This window comes from Dasypus novemcinctus, chromosome 22, assembly GCF_030445035.2.
Source record: "Dasypus novemcinctus isolate mDasNov1 chromosome 22, mDasNov1.1.hap2, whole genome shotgun sequence".
Taxonomy (NCBI): Eukaryota; Metazoa; Chordata; class Mammalia; order Cingulata; family Dasypodidae; genus Dasypus; species Dasypus novemcinctus.
The window spans coordinates 21,564,797-21,586,103 of NC_080694.1; positions in this window are offsets into that span (position 1 = coordinate 21,564,797).

The following is a 21,307-nucleotide window of genomic DNA, read 5'->3' on the forward strand; positions in this document are numbered from 1 at the left end:
CTTTTTTTGGTTATTGTTAGCTTGTATGATTGTTTTCCAGCCATTCACTTTCAATCTCCATGCGTCTCTGGGTCTAAGATGTGTCTCTTGTAGACAGCATATGGATGGGTCATATTTCCTTATCCAATGTCCCAGTCTGAATCTTTTGATAGGTGAGTTTAATCCGTTGACATTCAGTGTTATTACTGTCAAGGAATTATTTGTGCTAGCCATATTTTGATTGGATTTGTGTTTGTCATATTTTGTTTGTATTTTTTTTTTGTCTTTTTTGTTATTGTTGTTGGTCTTATACTCTCCTCCAACTCTGCCTTTCCTGTTTTTTCCTTTCTTCCTGTAGAACTCCCTTTAGAATTTCTTGAAGGGGAGGTTTCTTGTTGGTATACTCTTTCAGTTTCTGTTTGTCTGCGAATATTTTGAACTCTCCATCATGTTTGAATGCTAATTTAGCTGGATAGAGTATTCTTGGTTGGAAATTTCTTTCCTTTAGTACCTTGACTATATCATACCACTGCCTTCTTGCCTCCATGGTTTCAGAAGAGAAATCAGCACTTAATCTAATTGAACTTCCCTTGTATGTGATGGTTTTCTTTTCTCTTGCTGCTTTTCGGATTTTCTCTTTGTCTTGAGCATTGGATAATTTGACAAGTATATGTCTTGGGGTGGGCCTGTTGGGGTTTATGACTTGTGGAGTGTGCTGTGCTTCTTGGATATGTACATCTGTCTCTTTCAGTAGATTTGGGAAGTTTTCAGCCATTATTTCCTGCAGCATTCCTTCTGACCCCTTTCCCTTCTCTTCACCTTCTGGAATGCCTATAATACGTATGTTTGAGCGTTTTGCATTGTCATTTAGGTCCCTAAATCCTAATTGGATTTTTTCTATCTTCTTATTGACCCCTTCTACTATCTGTTTGATTTCTGAAGTACTGTCTTCCACATCACTAATTCTCTGCTCTGTCTCTTCTAGTCTGCTGATATTTGCTGCAAGTGTATTTTTGATTTCTTGAACTGTGGTGTTCATTCCCATCATATCTGTTATGTTTTTTCGTTTGTCTGCAATTTCCCCTCCAAGTGATGTCTTCATGTTGTTAACCTCTTTCATTACTTCGTCAAATTTGTCGGTGATAAATGTTCTGAGATCTTTCATTGCTTGTGCCAAGTTTTGCCCCCCTTCGTGATTATTGGTTTGTTGATTGGATTCAGCCATGTTTTCCTGATTACTGGTTTGGTTTGTAGATTTTTGTTGCTTTCTGGTCATCTCTTTATCTTGACGGATTTAATCAGTTCCTTAGCTTCTTTGTCTGCTCTTGGAGGTTAATTAGCTGTTATTTTTGCATAGGTGTTATATCTTCTCTTTGTCACTTTTTTCTTCTTATTCTAGTTTCTTGTTGTTGGTTAAGTTCACTTTAAAGGAAAGTATTAGTGTTGGGGGAAGGCAATTGTGTAAGCAAGGGAAAAGTGTAAAGTAATATTGGTGATATATGTTAACAAAGCAAGAATATGAGATCTGGGAGGATGGAGGTTAGATTTATGTAAATTGTGTAGAGTTATAGCAGTAGGTAGAGTACCTATTATGAGGTAGGTGATTGAATATAGGAGGATTATGGTATGAGCTAAAAAGCTATTGATTTCGTGAGAGAGGGAAAGAGAAAAAAAAGTGGTAATAGTTTCAAGCGTGGATAACAGACAGAAAACAAAACATAGGTATTAGAAATTAAGACTTAGACCCTTCGTGGATCGAAGAAAGGGAGGTGGGAGGTGGAATATGGGAGAGCCAGTAGATGGTGGCGGATATCAAGATGTAGGGGAAAGAGGATAGTGTAGGTAGGCTAAATCAGTTCACACAGAATGAGGCAGTGGAGGATGAGAAAACCCCAGCAAATGTGAGGTGTTTCCTGCCGCACCTATTTTATAATTGAGTTTAAATAAACTAAGTAGAATCTGAGGGACAAGAGGGAGAGAGACAACAGAAAAAAAGAAAGAAAGAAAGAAAAAAAAAGAAAGTGGGGGGAAGGGACGAGAGGAAGAAAGTAGAAGGGGATGGGCAAGGGGTGGGGAACAGATAGGGGAAAGAAAAAAAAACAGATTTGCACGACCCCAGAATTAAAACACCCACTTCACAGCACCTACCACGAAAAAAAGCCTTAAATAACTGAGTAAAAGAAAGACTTTGGGGATACGCTGTGAGAGAAGACTAGGGGATAATGCGGTGTTAGTAATCAGGAAATTGAAAAAGGTAAAGAATAAGTCAAAATGAAAATAAAAACAAAACAAAATGAAACGATAAGGAAAGAACACCAACGTTGAAGGCTAGGGCATTTAAGGACCTCAGATGGACCTCAGCGCGTGATGGATTCAGGGATGGAAAGTCTGAGATATTGAGGTCTCAAGAGATGTGAGTCTCTGTGGTGTGGGCCACCAGATTTTAGGGAATTCAGACTTGGCACCCTCCAATCTGGTCTACAGGAAGCCTGGGAGCCCCGCAGTGTAACACAGCCCTCAGGGATTCCCTCAACTGTGTGCCAGCCTTAAGGGGGAAGTCAGATCCGCAAACTTTATATTATGACTGAACCCTGCAATTCATTTACTTAGCTGGGCTCAATAGTATATTTCACTTCAGCTTTTAGACAGCTCCCGTCCTGTGATTCCAAACCTCTGCCACTAGAGGCGCCTCTACACCGCAGCCACTTTGCTAGTACAGATCTGAAGCCCGGCCTGTGACGCGGAAAACAAATTCGAAAATCGGATTTCCCAAGCTTCGCAAGATATTCCCTAATCTGCTTCCAGAGGTATCCCCCCTCCCTTGCCACAGCCTAATATAACTTTCGATTACGTCTCTTTATTGCCTACAGCCTATTTGGGTCGGAGACCGGCTGCCGGGCTTTTGGGGGCAGGGCTTCAGGCGGGAAGCACTATTGTTTATGTTTCTCTCGCTTCACAACCAAGCACCGTCTATCTTCCCAAATCGCACTGCAAAGGCGACCGGTCGCATCAACCTGTGCACAGCTCGTCCAGAGCTCGTGAACTCCTCAACAGCTCAGAGCCGTGTAAAAGCAGTGCCGCTGGGGTGAACCGCGACTCCCCCCACCTCCAGCAGGGAGGAGCGCACGCGCGGGTCTCACCCACCGGCAATAGAACCTAAACTATATCTACTAGACCAATCCTCTCCGTTACCTTTCCACCCAATCGATGTTCCAGGCACTTCTCAGTTATCCTATGTTTTACATTATGGTTTACATTATTAGTCTGTCGTCCCCTATATGTTTTTGGTGTAATATTACATGTTTTATATTCATCCTTGTGTACTCTCGTGAAACTCCTCTCTTGCCCCCACATTTACATGGTTCCATCCATTCAACATCCATTTTCCCCTCCCCTTGGGGCCCACAGCGTCAGCCAATCTCCATTTCCCAAGGAGCCACGCCCAGATATACTTGCAACAGTGTTCAGGGCCTGACTTGCTCAACTGCCCTAATGCCCTGGGAGCCATGCTTTCTCTCGATTGATACAGTTCCCTCTGTTTGATGGCATTAGTCCTCCCCAGGATGTGAGCCCAACCCCACTCTCACTAGTTGGGTCTCTACCCAATGGTACAACCCACCCTGGCAAAATGAGCATTCAGACATTCCCCAGGAGTCTGTCCCGCATCACACCGTTCCCTCCGAGAATCCTAAACAGGTAACCCTCCTAATTATATTTTGATACGGTTTTCTCTGCATTTTAATCTCAACCAACACCTGACACTCTCATATGTTCATATGTTGCCCCTCCCTCCCCCAATTTTTTTCACAATATTACCCTTCCGCCCATCCCCAGGCCCCCTCAAACCCGCAAAGCCCCACCCAAAGGCAACCCCTTGCCCCCATTTTATCTCTTCTTTGTGCTCATACTTACCGCCAGATCATCATAGATTCCATCCCTGCAGACGTCAGCTTACATCCTTCCTCTACCCCCCAATTTCCTGTAAGCCTATCTTCCAGTCTCTAGCTCTCTGAGACAGCTTGCTTATTTCATATCATTGAGGTCATATAGTATTTGTCCTTCAATGCCTGGGTTGCTTCACTCAATATAAGGTTCTCAAGATTCATCCATGTTATCACGTGTGTTTGTAGTGCATTTGTTCTTAAAGCTGAGTGGTATTCCATTGTATATATATACCACATTTTATTGATCCCCTCATCTGTTAATGGACATTTGGGTTGATTCCAACTTTTGGCAATAGTGAACAATGCTGCTATGAACATTCGTGGGCATATATCGGTTTGTGTCCTTGTTTTCAGTTCTGCTGGGTATATAGCCGCAGTGGTATCGCTGGGTCAAATGGCAAATCTATGGTTAATTTTTGAGAAACCACCAAACTGTCCTCCAGAATGGTTGGATCCTTCTGCATTCCCACCAGCAGCGGATGAGTGTTCCCATTTCTTCACATCCTCTCCAGCATTTGTACTCATCTGTTATTTTCATAGCTGCCAATCTTAAGGGAGTAAGATGGTACCTCATTGTAGTTTTGACTTGCATTTCCCTGATAGCTAAAGATTTGGAGCATTTTTTCGTGTCCTTTTTAGCCATTTGTATTTCTTCTTTGGAGAAGTGTCTGTTTAAACCTTTCTCCCATATTTTAAATGGGTTGTTTATCTTTTTATTTTCAAGATATAGTTCTTTATATATGCAAGTTATTCATTTCTTATCAGATATATGGTTGCCAAATATTTTCTCCCATTGTGTGGGTTCCCTTTTTACTTCCTTGACAAACTCCTTTGAGGTGTAGAAGGCTTTAATTTTGAGGAAGTCCCATTTAACTATTTGTTGTTTTGCTACTTGTGCTTTTGGTGTGATGTTCATGAACCCATTTCCTATTACAAGGTCTTGTAGATGTTTCCCGACACTGCTTTCCAAGGTCTTTATGTTTTTGGCTCTTATATTTAGGTCTTTGATCCATCTTGAGTTGATCTTTGTATAAGGTGTGAGATGGTAATCCTCTTTCATTCTTCTACATATGGATATCCAGTTCTCCAGGCACCATTTGTTGAATAGGCCATTCTCTCCCAGTTGAGAGGGTTTGGTGTCTTTATCGAATATTATATGGCTATATATATGAGGTTCTATATCAGAACTTTCAATTCAATTCCATTGGTCTGTGTGTCTCTCCTTATGCCCATACCATGCTGTTCTCACTTCTGTAGCTTTGTAGTATGTTTTGAAGTCAGGTAGTGTGATTACTCCAATTTTGTTTTTCTTTTTCAATATGTCTTTGGCTATTCGGGGCCGCTTTCCTTTCCAAATAAATTTCATAGTTAGTTTTTCTAGTTCCTTAAAGAAGGCTGTGTTGATTTTCATTGGGATTGCAATGAATGTGTAGATCAGCTTTGGTAGGATAGACATCTTAATAATATTTAGTCTTCCTATCCATGAGCAGGGAATATTCTTCCATTTATTTAGGTCTTCTTTGATTTCCTTGAACAGTCTTCTGTAGTTCTCGGTGTATAAGTTTTTTACCTCTTTAGTTAAATTTATTCCTAAATACTTGATTTTTAAATTTACTATTGTGAATGGTATTTGTTTCTTGATTTCCTCCTGATCTTGCTCATTATTGGTGTACAGAAATGCTACTGAATTTGCGCATTGGTCTTATAACCTGTGACATTACTAAACTCATTTATGAGTTCTAGAAGCTTTGTTGTAGACCTCTCAGGGTTTTCTATGTGTAGGATCATGTCATCTGCAAATAATGAAATTTTGACTTCTTCCTTTCTAATTTGAATTCCTTTTATATCTAATTTGAATTCCTTTGAATTCTTGCCTCAGTGCTCGATCAAGTACTTCTAAGACAATGTTTAATAGAAGGGGAGACAGTGGGCATCCTTTTCTTGTTCCTGACTTTAGAGGGAAGGATTTTAGGATTTCTCCATTGTAAACAATGTTGACTGTAAGTTTTCATATATACTCTTTATCATGGTCAAAAAATTTCCTTGTATTCCAATCTTTTGGAGTGTTTTTATCAAGAAAGGGTGCTGTATTTTGTCAAACACTTTTTCTGTATCTATAGATATAATCATGTGATTTTTTTCCTTCAGTCTGTTTATATGGTGTATTACATTGATTGATTTTCTTATGTTGAACCATGCTTGCATACCTGGAATGAATCCCACTTGGTCGTGGTGTATAATTCATTTAATGTGTTGTTGAATATGATTAGCAAGTATTTTTTTAAGTATTTTTGCATCTAAGTTCATTAGAGAAATTGGTCTGTAATTTTCCTTTCTTGTGGTGTCTTTGTTTGGCTTTCGTCCTAGGTTAATGTTGGCAAGAAAGAGGGAGTTAGGTAATGTTCCTTCTGTTTCGATTTTTTTGGAAGAGCTTCACCAGGATTGGTGTTAATTTTTTCTGGAATGTTTTGTAGAATTCACCTGTGAAGCCGTTTGGCCCTGGGCTCTTCTTAGCTGCGAGGTTTTTAATGACTGATTCTATCTCTTTACTTGTGATTGGTTTGTTGAGATCATCAATTTCTTCTTTCATCAATATAGGCTGCTTATGTGTTTCTAGGAATTTGTCCACTTCCTCTGAATTGTCATTTTTGTTGGAATATAGCTTTTCAAAGTATTCTTTTATGATAGTCTTTATTTCTGTTGGGTCAGTGGTGATATCTCCTTTCTCATTTCTTATTTTGTGTATTTGAATCTTCTCTCTTTTTTCTTTGTTAGTCTCACTAAAGGTTTGTCAATTTTATTCATGTTCTCAAAAAAACAGCTCTTGGTCTTGTTTATCTTTTCAAGTGCTTTCTTATTTTCTATTTCACTTAGTTCTGCTCTTATCTTTCTTATTTCCTTCCTTCTTCTTCCTGTGGGATTACTTTGTTATTTGTTTTCTAATTCCTCCAAATATGCAGTTAGTTCTTCAATTTTTGCTCTTTCTTCTTTTTTGATGTATGAATTTATGGCTATAAATTTCACTATCAGTATTGCTTTTGCTGCATCTCATAAATTTTGGTATGTTGTGTTATCATTATCATTTGTTTCAAGGTAGTCATTGATTTCTTTTGAGATTTCTTCTTTGACCCACTGTTTTTCTAAGAGTGTTCTGTTTAATTTCATTATTTTGTTGTGAAATCTGGGCCTCTGGCGCTTGCAGATTTCCAGCTTCACTCCACTGTGGTCAGAGATATTATTTTGTATGATTTCGATCTTTCTGAATTCATTAAGCCTTTCTTTGTGGCCTAGCATAGGTCTATCTTGGAGAATGATCCATGTGCACTTGAGAAAAATGTATATCCTGCTGTGTTTGGGTGTAATGATCTGTATATGTCTATTAGACAAGCCCCTCTAATATACTGTTCAAATATTTCATTTCTTTGGTGATTCTCTTTTGAGATGTTCTGTCCAGAGTTGATAGTGGTGTATTAAAATCCCCCACTATAATTGTAGATGTGTCTATTCTTTCACTTAGTTTTTCCAGCATTTGCCTCACGTATTTAGAGGAGCTCTTGTTAGGAGCATAAGTAGTTATGATTGTTCATTCTTCTTGACAGATTGTCCCTTTCACTAATATGTAGTATCCTTCTTTGTCTCTCACAATTGTTTTGCATTTAAAGTCTACTTTGTCTGATATTAATATAGCTACTCCTGCCTTTTTTTGGTTATTGTTTGCTTGTAAGATTGTTTTCCAACCATTCATTTTCAGCCTCCATGAATCTCTGGCTCTAAGATGGGTCTCTTGTAGATAACATATAGATGGGTCATATTTTCTTATCCAATGTTCCAGTCTGAATCTTCTCATAGGTGATTTTAATCCATTGACATTCAGTGTTATTACTTTCAAGATATTATTTATGTTAGCCATATTTTGATTGGACTTCTATTTGTCATATTTTGTTTGTTTTTTTTTCTTCTCTTTTTGTCTTTTTTGTTGCTCTTACACTCTTCTCCAACTCTGCCTGTCCTGTTTTGTCCTTTCTTCCTGCAGAACTCCCTTTAGAATTTCTTGAGGGGGAAGTTTCTTGTTGGCATACTCTTTCAATTTCTGTTTATCTGTGATTATTTTGAACTCTCCATCATTTTTGAATGCTGGTTTATCTGGATAGAGTATTCTTGGTCAGAAATTTTTTTCCTTTAGTACTTTGACTATATCATACCACTGCCTTCTTGCCTCCATGGTTTCAGATGAGAAATCAGCACTTAATTTTATGGAGCATCCCTTGTATTTGACGGTTTTCTTTTCTCTTGCTGCTTTTAGAATTTTCTCTTTGTCTTGAGCATTGGATAATTTGACAAGTATGTGTCTTGGGGTGGGCCTGTTGGGGTTTATGATGTTTGGGGTTCACTGTGCTTCTTGGATATGTACATCTGTCTCTTTCAGTAGATTTGGGAAGTTTTCGGCCATTATTTCCTGCAACACTGCTTCTGACTCCTTTCTCTTCTCTTCTCCTTCTGGGATGCCTATAATACGTATGTTTGTGCATTTTGCATTGTCATTCATGTCTCTAAGTCCTATCTGGATATTTTCTATCTTTTTATCAATCAATTTTTCTATCTCTTTGATTTCCGGTGTACTGTCTTCCACATCACTAATTCTCTGCTCTGCCTCTTCTAATCTGCTGCTATTTGCTGCAGGTGTATTTTTGATTTCTTGAACCGTGGTGTTCATTCCCATCATATCTGTTATCTTTTTGCATATGTCTGCAATTTCCCCTCCAAATGTTGACTTCATATTGTTAACCTCTTCCTTTACTTCATTAAATTTGTCTGTGATATATGTTCTGAGATCTTTAATTACTTGTGCAAAGTTCTGCTCCCCTTCCTGATTTTTAGTTTGTTGATTGGATTCAGCCATGTTTTCCTGATTACTGGTTTGTTTTGTAGTTTTTTTTTGCTGTCTGGTCATCATTTTATCTTGATGGGTTAATCAGTTTCTTAGCTTCTTTGTCTAGTCTTGGGGATTAGTTAGCTGTTGTTTTTGTGTAAGTGTTATATCTTCTCTTTGTCACTTTGTTCTTCTCATTCTAATTTCTTGTTGCTGGATGAGTTCACTTTGGAGGAAAGTATTAGGGCCAGGGAAAGGCAATTGTGTAAGAAAGGAAAATGCATAAAGTAGTATTGGTAAGAAATGTTAACAGAGCAACAATATGAGTTCTGGGAGAATGGATATTAGGTTCATGTATGTTGTGTAGAGTTATAGCAGTAGGTAGAGTACCTATAATGAGGTAGTTGACTGAATATGGGAGGAATATGGTATGAATTAAAAAGCTAGTGTTTTCGTGAGAGAGGGAAAGAGAAAAGAAAGGCAATAGTTTCAAGAGTGGATAAAAGACAGAAAACAAAACAAAGGTATTAGTAATTGACAGACAATTTGGGGATCAAAGAAAGGGAGGTGGAATATAGGAGAAACAATAGATGATGGAGGATATCAAGATGTGGGGGAAATGGGATAGTGTAGGTAGCCAAAATCAATTCACACAGAAATGAGGCAGTGGAGGATGAGGAAACCTAGCAAATGTGAGGTGTTCCCTCCAGCACCTATTGTATAAGTAAGATAAAATAAGAAGAAAATGAGTGACAAGAGAGAAAGAAGAAAAAAAAACGACCTTGGGGGATACAATGGGAGAAAAGATTAGGAGATAATGCAATGTTAGCAATCACTACAATAAAAAATAAAAAAAATAAAACAAAACAAAAAAAAACAAAAAAAACGCAAATGTTGAGGGCTAGGACATTCAATGACATCAGATGGACCTCAGGGCGTGGTGGATTCAGGGATGGAAAGTCTGTGATATTGCAGACTCAAGAGGTGTGATTCTTGGGGTGTAGGTCACCAGGGTTTAGGGGACACAGACCTGGCAACCTCAAATCTGCTTAACAGGGAGCCTAGGAGCACCGCAGTGCAACACAGCCTTCAGGGATCCCCACAGCTCAGTGCAAGACCTATGCAGAAGATCACATCCACAAACTCTGACCTATGCTTCAGAACCCCACAATTCACCCTCTCACTAGTGTCTCCTCTGTGGCTGTATCACTAATTCGACTTCAGGACAGCTCCCGCCCTGCAATCACCCGAAACAGCCAACTCTGGGTCCCTCTACACTGCAGCCAATTTAATGACGCTGCAGATCAACAGCCAGGCCCAGCCGGCGTGGCTCCAGCTGGAAGCGCAGATATCAGTGTCCTAACCCGAAATTCCCATGCCTCGCAAAAGATTCCCCTAATTGGCTTCCAGACATCTCCCACCCTGCAGGCCCCTGAACCAACCTCCTGGTGATGTCTTTTTTTTGTGAGTGATTGGCAGATTGGCAGCCAGCCTTGGGGGTGGGGCTCTACCCGGAAGCACTATTATTCATGTCAGAAATAAAAAATTTCCCCATCTCACACAAAACTCCCATCTGTCTCCCCAAATCAGTCTGTGAAGGCCTCCTGCAGCTCCACCCACCCCAGCAGGGAATGTCCCACACACAGCCCCCACCACTGTGTAAGAGAAACTCAATTTTATCTTATACATGAATTTTCTCTATTGTCTTCCCACCAAATCAATGTCCAGACACCTCCTGCCCTGCAAAATCCTGAAACTGCCTGGTCCCGAAGAATTTCCAATGCTGCCCAGTTGCTTCTATGCAGGAGAGACACTCAGGTGCACTCACTCAACCACCATCTTGCCCCGTCCCTCTCCCCCTGCCTTTGAATTCAGCCCCCTGCCCTCCAGCAAGTGTGAGGGAGGAACAATTCTTATCCAACAGTGACCCCTAGTAGTGGTAGTTTTGCCTCTGACTTTCCACCACAGAGCCGCTTTCTTTTTCCTATAGCTTCTTCTGCCTCTTTTCTTCCCATCAGACATACATGAGAGAACTGTCCAGGACACAAGTGCAGAGGTTCTCGTCTCACAAAACGATTTTAAGAGCCAAAGATGGGTTCCACATATTAGTAAAAGGGATAAACTTTCAAGAAGAAAGAACGAAAATAAACTTTTATGCACCTAAGCACGAGGCTCAAAATACATGAGGCAAACACTGGGAAAATTAAGTGGAGAAATAGATGCTTATACAAGTATAGTGGGGGGATTTAATACAAAATTATTATGACTAGACAGAACATCTCAACAGAGAATCAATAAAGAAACAAAGACTCTGAATAATACACTAGAGGATCTCGACCTAATTGACATATACAGAACAATACATCCAAATACAGTGGGATATACTTTCTTCTCAAGTGCACATGGACCATTACCCAATATACACCACATACTAAGCCACAGAATAACACTCAAAGAATTAAAAAAGATTGAAATTATACAAAGTAATTTCTCTGATTATAATGGTATGAAGCTAGAAATTAGCAGCGGCCAGAAAACTAGGTCAGACACAAATATATGGAAATTAAACAACACACTCTACAACAAACACTGGGTCAAGGAGGAAATTACAAAAGAAACCAGGAAATACCTTGAAATGAATGAAAAGGACAACAATACATATCAAAACTTATTGGATTCAGCCAAAGCTGTATTGAGAGGGAAATTTGTAGACATAAATATATAAATGAAAAAAAAAAAAAAAGAAGAGCAAAAATCAAAGACCTAACTACACACCTGTAGGAATTAGATAAAGAAAAACAAACTAACCCCAAATGAAGTAGAAAGAACTAAATAAAGATTAGAGTAGAATTAAATGAAATAGAAAATAAGAAATCACTAGAAAAAAATTAAGAAAACTAAAACCTGGCTCTTTGAGAAGATCATTAAAATTGAAAAACTCTTAGCTATACCAACAAAGAAAAAAGGAGATCAGATGTAAATACACAAAATAATAAATGAAGAAGGGGATATCACCATTAACCCCATAGAAATAGAGTACCAGAAGAGGATACTTTGAGAAATTATATGCAAACAAGAAGGATAATTTAAAGGAAATGAAATATTTCTTAGAAACACACAAGCAGCTTACATTGACAAAAGAATTTGATGAACTCAACAGACCAATCACAAGTAAATATGGAATCAGAACCTCCCAAATAAGAAGAGTGCAGGATCAGACAGATTCACAGGTGAATTCTACCAAACATTCCACAGAGAACTAACACCAATCCTGCTTAAACTCTTCCAAAAAAAAAACAGAAGTAGAAGGACCATTGCCTAGCTCATTCTATGATGCCAACATTACCCTAAAAACAAAGCCAAACAAAGACACCACAAGAAAGGAAAATTACAGACTAATTTCTGCAATGTCCTTAGATGCTAAAATCCTCAAAAAAATACCTGCTAATCATATTCAAAAACACATCAAATGAATTATATACCATAACCAAGTGAGTTTCATCCCGGGTATATAAGGATTATCCAACAAAAGAAAATCAATCAATGTAATACACCACATAAACAGATTGAATAAAAAATCACATGATCATATCTACAGATGCAGAAAAGCATTCACCAAAATACATCACGCTTTTCCTGATAAAAATCCTGCAAAAGAGATAGTAATAGGAGGAAAATTTTTGAACAAGAGTATATATGAAAAAGCCACAGCTAACAACATGTACAATGGTGAAATCCTAAAACCTTTCCCACTAAGATCAAGAACAAGACAACAATCGCCACTGCCACTGCTTCTATTTAACATTGTGTTAGAAGTACTTACTCAAGCACTTAGGCAAGAAAAAGATATAAAATGCATCCAAATTGAAAGGAAGAAGTCAAAATTTCACTATTTGCAGATATCATGATCCAATGTATGAAAGGCCCTGAGAAATCTACACCAAAACTTGTAGAACTTATAAATTATTTCAGTAATGTCACAGGTTATAATATTAATGCACTAAAGTCAGTAGCATTTCTGTACACTAGTAATGAGCAATCTGTGAAGGAAATCATGACAAAAATCCAATGTACAAGATCAAATAAAAGAATCCAATACCTAGGAATAAACTTTTTGAAAATGTAAAGGATTTCTACACAGAAAACTACACAGCCCTGTTAAAGTAAATCAAAGAAGACTTTTTAAAATATGAAGAATATTCCATTTTCATGGGTGGGAAGACCAAACTTCATTAAGATGTCCATCCTACTGAAAATGATCTACACATTTAAAACAATCTCAATAGAAATCAACACATCCTTTTTATTGAATTGGAAAAACTAAATATGAAATTTAAATGGAAGGGCAAGTGTCCCCAAATAGCAAAAGATATATTGTAAAAGCAAAATGAAATTGGAGGAATCACACTTTTTGACTTTAAAACATTCTATAAAGCTACAGTGGTCAAAACTTCATGGTATTGACACAAGGATAAACATACCAACAAATTGAGCCAAATTGAGAGTTCTGATATAGAATCAGATATTCAAAAAGGCCACCAAACACATTCAACTGGGAGAGAATGGCATCTCCAACAAATTGTGCTTGGAAAACTGGAATCCATATCCAAAAGAATGTGAGAGAAACACCATCTCACACCATATACAAAAATCAACTCAGGATTGATCAAAGATCTAAATGTAAGAGCAAACAGCCTAAAGACCTTGAAAGATAATCTAGTGGAGCATTTACAGGACCTTGTAATAGGGAATATTTTTTCATCTCTTTATTGTTTTTAATGTTACATTAAAAAAATATGAGGCTTCCATATACCCCCCACCCCCCTCACCCCACTCCTCCCACATCAACAACTTCTTTCATCATTGTGGGATATTCATTGCATTTGGTGAATATAATTTGGAGCACTGCTTCACCACATGGATAGTGGTTTACATTGTAGTTTACACTCTCCCCCAGTCCACCTAGTGAGCCATGGCATTACATACATTGCACAGTGTCTTTCCTTGCAGTACCACCGAGGACAACTCCAAGTCCTGAAAATGCCCCCACATCATATCTCTTCTTCCCTCTCCCTAACCTCAGCAGGTACTGTGGCCACTTTCTCCACATCAATGCTACAAATTCTTCCATTACTAATCACAATAGTTCCATAGTTGAATATATCAGTAAGTTTACTCTAATCCATACTCTAATCCTCCAGCCTGTGACCCTAGGATGTTTATGTCCACTCCACCTCTATATTGCAGGAGCTTAGGTCCCACATGGATGAAGGATGCAATTTTCCTGCTTGCAGGTGTAGGCACTCTTGGCTCTGTGGTGTGGTGGTTGACCTTCTTCACCTCTCTGTTAGGTGGCCAGGGTAAGTCCAATAAACCAGACAGTATAAGTTGCAAATCTGCTGAGGCTTAGGGCCTGACTATCACTTGGAGAGTCCAGAGATTCAGGTCTCCTGAATATACACCAACCCCAGCACTAACCACAGGTCCAGTAAAAGTGACAGAAGAGGCATGTGTAGAAAGGTCATATGTGAATCCAACTCCATCACACTCAGGAACACAAACACCAGAGTAGGGCCCACTGACATGGCACTGAACTCCAGAGCCATCTGCCATGACCATAGAACCTGTGGGTCTCTATAGCCCTCAGGAGAACCAGTACCTGAGGTTGTATCTACTTTGGCTGTCTCTGGGACCTTGCTGAGGTGTGTGTAAGCACAACCTCTCTGATGACCTCCTGACTCTCTTTTAGAGACTCATAGCCATATAAACTCATTTGTTCTTTTCATTTCCCCCTTTTATTCAAGATCATAAAGCAGTTTTTAATGCCTAATATTACATGTAGGCTGAGGTAGTCTGCTCTTCTGAGTTGACCCTTTTATTCAAAGTCTTTTTCTAGTTACATCACCAGCTGGTGCTTGGTAGTAATTCCTCAGCACCAGGGAGGTTCATCCCTGGGAGCTGTGTCCCATGATGGGGGGAAGGTAATGCATTTACATTCTGAGTTTGGCTTGAACTTCACATCCAAATCCCAAGCAGTGAAAGAAAAAAATAGATAAATGGGAACTCCTCAGAATTAAAACTTTTACACCTCAAAGGTGTGATGGAAGAAAATATTTGGTAATTATATATCTGATAGGAGCCTAACATACAGCATATATAAAGAAAACATATCTAAAAACAAAAGACAAACAACCCTTTTAAAAATGGGAGGTGGAGGCGTCTTCGGGACATGGAGCTGCCCTGGATGGTGCTTCAGAGGTAATCACCGGACATTGTAAATCCTCACAGGGCCTACATGATGGAATAGAGGAGAGTATGGGCCATGATGTGAACCAATGTATATGAGGTGCAGAGGTGCCCAGAGATATACTTACCAAGTCCAGTGGATGTGTCATGATGATGGGAACGAGTGTTGTTGGGGGGGGGGGAGAGGGGGGGTGGGGGGATGGGGTTGAATGGGACCTCACATATATATTTTTAATGTAATATTATTACAAAGTCAATAAAAAATAAAAAAATTAAAAAAAAAAACACAAAAAAAAAAATGGGGAAAAGAGAAAGACAAAGTAGATACAACTCCAGGTATTGGTGCTCCTGAGAGGTATGGAGACACACAGATTCTACGGTCATGGCAGATGCCTCTGGAGTGGGCCTTACTATGGAAATTGTGCTCCTGAGTGTGATGGAGTTGGACTCAGATGTGACCTTTCTACACATGCCTCTTTTGTCACTTTTACTGAATTTGTAGTTTTTCACTGGGGTTGCTGTATCCTAAGAAGACTTGAAGCTATGGACTGGCCATGTGGCAGCTGGGCTCTAAGCCGCAGCAGATTTGAACCTCCTATTCTCTGGTTTGTTGAACCTCCTATTCTCTGGTTTGTTGAACACCGGCCAGCTAACAGGAAAGTGAAAATGGCTAACCACCACACCAGGGAACTGAGATTGCCTACAACTTTAAGTAAGAGAATCACATCCACCAACCATGTTGGAATAAGTCCCCTCTCAGTATAGAGGTGGAATGGACATCACCAACCCAGGGTCTACAGGATGGAGGAATAAATTATGGAATAGTGTGAGCTTAATGGTATTCTACTGTAGAATCATTTTGAATAGTAAGGGAAGCAGCTCAAAGATCTGGGGAAAGTGGCTATGGTAGTTGCTGAGGGAAGGGAGAAGGAAGAGTTGAGATGTGGGACATTTTTGCTACTTGAGGTTGTCCTAAATGATATTGCAGGGACAGATGCTGGACATTATATATCCTGCCATAACCCACTGAATGTACTGGGGAGAGTGTAAACTACAATGTAAACTATAATCCATGCGGTCTGGCAGCGCTCCAAAATGTAGTCACCAAATGCAAATAATATGCTACAATGATAAACAAGGTTTTTGATGTGGGAGGAGTGGGAGGGTGGTGTGTGGGAAATGGAAGAACCTTTTACTTTTTTAAATACAACTTTATTTTGTGATCTATGTATCTTTAAGAAACATACAATTTAATAAGTAAAAAGAAAGAATACGGAACTAGCTCATGGAATAACATGGATGAACCTTGAGGTCCTTATGTTGAGTGAAGCAAGTCAGACATTGAAGGACAAATATTACATGACTTTTGATATAAATTAAGCAAATCAAGCAGACTCAGAGAGCTATTGTCTGTAAGAGATATTTAGAGGAAATACAAAGGGAGAAGTTTGTGAGCCAATGCCCATATGGACCAAATCTATGATAAGGTGAAAGTGTGTCATTGGGTAGTGAAGGACTATGACAAAACATTGGTGATACTATTGGGTTAGGCATTGCTGGTTTGACAGGGGTGGGGTAGTGAGGGTAGGTTGGATGGCTCATGGAATTGGGGGAGGGTTGGGCAATGGACCATGTGAACACTGGGAATTGTCAGGTATGTGGCTGAACATAAAAAGTTGAGAACACTCCTATGGCAATATGACAAGGGAGGGTTACTGCCTTATGGTGTTGGATGGGGAGCATTCAGGACAGGGTGCACCTGGTGCAGGCTTCCAGGGAGAGTGTGAGAGATCATTTTGTCATAATGTTTTGGGTCGGTGTGTGGAAACCCACATAATGAGTGGGAAGCTGTTGAACTCCCATCCTTGGGAGAACCTATATCTTCTCAAACAATGGGACAGGAGTCATTTGAGGGCATAGGTGATTCCTAGGAGGGGAGGACAAACCAGATTGTCAAGACTTCAGTGTTGCAAGTAACTATGAATCTTATCCAAGTAGTGAAGCCAGATGATCAATATTGGCCCCAAGGGGAGGCAGAGGGAGCACATAGAGTACATGAAAGAGGGGTATTTATTGGGCAATGGAAGTGTTCTACATGATCTTACAATGATGGACACTGGTCATGTTAAATGTCATCAAAATTTATAAATGTATGTGCTGTAAAATGTAAACCACAATATAAACCATTGACCGTGGTTAGTAGCTATGATTTACTGCTTGTATAACAGTTGAAACAAATGTACCATCCACATATAAAACGGTATTAACATGGGAAGGGGAAAATGGGGGAGGATGTTGGGTGTATGGGAGTCCCCTACATGCTGTTTGTGACTTTTCTGTGAACTAAAACTTCTTTTAAAACAAAATTTTATAGTTTTGTTTAAGGGAATAAACAAAATGGAGTAAATGGAAGGAAATGTCAGTATACACACAGTACAATATATATTAAACTGATGAAAGAAAAAAGTTTTTAAAAAAATAATAGTTTTCATTATTTTGTAATATCCCAAATTTTAAATTTTATTTTAAATTTTTTTGTATTTTATTTTTAATATTTAACCTATCATTATTATTTGATTTTCCTAATAATTGTATTTGGCTATTTTATTGGCTTCATTTTTGAAGAAGCTTTGGATCACAGAAGAGTTACAATTGGTGAAGGGGAGAATCATTAGTGTGGAGTGTCAGTAATGAGGGATACATGGGAGGAATTTCACCTGGAAATACACATAAGGTATATAAATGTTTTCAAATATTCATGTGGCATTGCCACAGTGGATGGAGAGACACACAGTAACTGAGAGAATATTGAATTCTAATCCTGGAGAGCTCTGCTACATTCTCTAATGGAACAGCAGCAATCCCCCAAGTACAGGGGCAATGACTAGTGAAGAAAAATGGCCCATTGATGGACCCTTGATATTGATGACTGTGCTTATGATCCTTTGCTCTTGAAATTGAAACTTAGCCTTGTGTTTAGGGTGCCTAAAAGTTACCTTCTGAGATCCTCCTTGTTGCTCAAATGTAGCCTCTTTCTAAGACAAATTCAGCATACAAATGCGTTGTCTTCCCCCCAGAGTAGGACATGACTCCTAGGGATGAGCCTTCACCAATCACATAGCAGGGTAACTGGAAAAAGATGTAAAAGAAAAGGGGGGGAATGCAAAGACAAACGAGTTCATAAGGCTGAGAGACTTCAAAGTGAATTGGGAGGTCATTTCAGAGGTAGCACTTATGCACATCTCAGCAGGATCTCATAGACTGCCAAAATAGATACTACCCCAAATAGTGAGTCTCCTGAGAGCTCTGGAGACACCTAGGTCCTATGGTCATGGTAGATAGGTCAGGAATTTGGTGCCTTCCCAGTGGGCCTACCTTGGGGTTTGTGCTCCCCATTGTGACAGAGTTGGGACTCAGTTATGACTTCCCTACACATAGGTCATCTGTCCCTTCTATTTGAACTTATACTTGGTGAAGGTGTTAGTAGATGTACACCCAAGAAACTTAAGTCTTTGGACTGCCCATGTGCCAGCTGTGCCCTGAGCCTCAGTGGAGTTGCAACACCTACTCTCCAGTTCATTGGACCCACCCAGGGCAATTAACAAAGAGGTGAGGATGGGCAACCACTATACCAAGGAAATAAGAAAGCCTATAACTGCCAGCAAGAGCATCCCATCCATATATGGGATCAAATTCCCCTCTCAATTAGAGGTGGATTGGGCATCACCATCCCAGAATCCTTAAGAATGGGAAAGAACTATGGACTAGAGTGGACTTACTGGTATTCTTCTATAGCCTTATTGTCTATACTTATTGTTACTTATTGTAATTCTAGCAATGGAAGAAATTATAACATTGGTGTGGAGGCAGTGACCGCTGGAGGATCTGAGGGCAAGGAGAGGGAAAAACAGTTGTAACATGGGGGCATTTTGGGGACTTGGAGTTGTTCTGAATGGCTTTGCAATGACAGATAAAGGCCATTATATGTCTTCCCATAACCTACAAAATTATGTGGGAGAGAGTGTCAACTACAATGTAAACTATAATCAATGCTCAGTAGCAATATCCTGAAATGTGTTTATCAATTGCAATGAATGTATGTCCCTAATGAATGATGTTGTTTATATGGGAGAATGTGGGAACTACGAGGAGCAGGGCATATAGAAATTACTACACATTTTATGTAACATTTATGTAATCTAAGTACCTATAAAATAATTTTAAAAAATATTTTTTAAAAAAGAAACCAGTCTAAGTAGGATAAGACAAAACAGCAGAGATATTAGAATGATCACTGTTTGCCCAGGCCTTAGGCAGAGGGAGGTACATTGAGTAGGTGAAGCTCAGAAATTTTCAGAACAGTGAAATTATTCTCTGTTATACTGGGATTGCAGGCATATGACATTATGTATTTTTCAAAACCCATTGAACTTGACAACATCCAAGTTCAAAAATAATCTAACTGTATTGTAAATGCATCAAATGCCCTATCTGAGGGGTATGGGAGGAAAAGATGCTGGATTAGTAATATTGGATATGAACAGTACCTGTAATATGAAATCAATGGGCACTGTACACAGGTATGCTACTCTATTTGCTATTGTGTCCCATCAGGGTATGGGTTAACAAATTTTACTTTTATACATGTACACTGGAATTAAGCAATGAAGTAAATGAATGGAATATGGGAAATATGCTTCCCAACATGGTGTGGAAGGATTCAGATAAGCAAGGGGAGGATGTTAGATTGTTCTGTTAATGAGTTAGGGACAGACACATCAGTGTGAATTTGTGTGGAGGTAAATATAGTTACACAGGGTTGCATGTAGAGATAATTGCAGATATGTATATATACATAGGATTGTGTACACAAATGTGTGTTCTTGTAATATCCATGGAGATGGCCCAGTAGCAAGGCACATATAGTGCCCACACTTTAGATATTAAAAGCATTTTTGCAAGAAGAATTTTCTTGGAGAAATAGCTGCCTGCAGGACTAGGTCAAGAAATATACAAAAAGAATCTGGAGTATCTCTTAGTACCAAAAAGTTAGTATGTGTTAAAATAAAACTGGTAATGTTGGGGATAATTTCAAATAGACACAGGACATAGCCAAAAGGGTTCCAAAGGTCAAAACTGGAATAAACTGTAAAACAAAATAAAGTAGTACTGTATCACAACCCAAAGTAAGAAATAAATGTCATGAGGCAATCCTAATATAAATAATTGATTTTTAAAAGATACATATTTATTGTGAAGATGAATTTCATAATATATGGAGATATTTTTCTCTCAAGGCAGTGGCACAAACATCACACTCCTGAATGTGGGCTTCACGTATTAATTTCATTCCAAAAGCCATATATGGAAATGCAGAGAATTGATGAGTATTGGGGAAGCTGGGGAAGCTCCAAACACTGTTGATCAAGGTCAACATCAAGAGTGATAAGTCATGTTGATAGGATGCACCCAAGATATGATGCAATGAAAATAACACATTATCCTGGGATCTTCCTCCAAAATCCCATTAACCCTGTCTAAACATGAGAAGAATATCAGGCAAATTAGAGTGAGGGGCACTTTACAAAATACCCGACCTACACTCCTGAAAAGTATACAACTCATAAAACATGAGGAGAAAATCTGAGACGTTGTCACTGCCTGAATGGCTTAAGAATTTTTGAAAATAAATATAATTTGCTATTCTGGCTTGGAGGTGTTAAGATGTTGGAAAAGTATGTGAGAAGTTCTTGAAAATCCTCTCTACTATCCTTGCAACTTTTCTGTAAATCTAACACAGTTTTAAAATATTAATGTTATTAATAAATAAGTTATTAGTGAAGTGCAAAATTCCAGAAACTTTGAACTCAAAGGTTCAATCCATGACAATTACATTTACATATCTTGGATAAGAATATAGCATTGCTGCCTCACATTATTCTTCCATTAAATCAGAATAGTGAAAAACAAGTTCATGGAATAATTGAATTAAATGAAATAATGAATACAAAATGCCTGACACTGTGCTTAGGATAAAAATGAATATTTTTCTTTGTAGTCCAAGCCCACACAGATTCACTTCCCACTACAATTGTGCTATTTCCACCCCTCATCCTCTCTGTAGGGTTTTGGCAACAGCGATCGTCATGTTGACTGAGAGTAAGCTTTCATCATGGCAAGTAATTTCACGACCGTCACCTTCTATAAACCTGCCCTGACTCTCAATAATTTAAAACATAAATATCCATGTTCTGCACAAAACACCAGG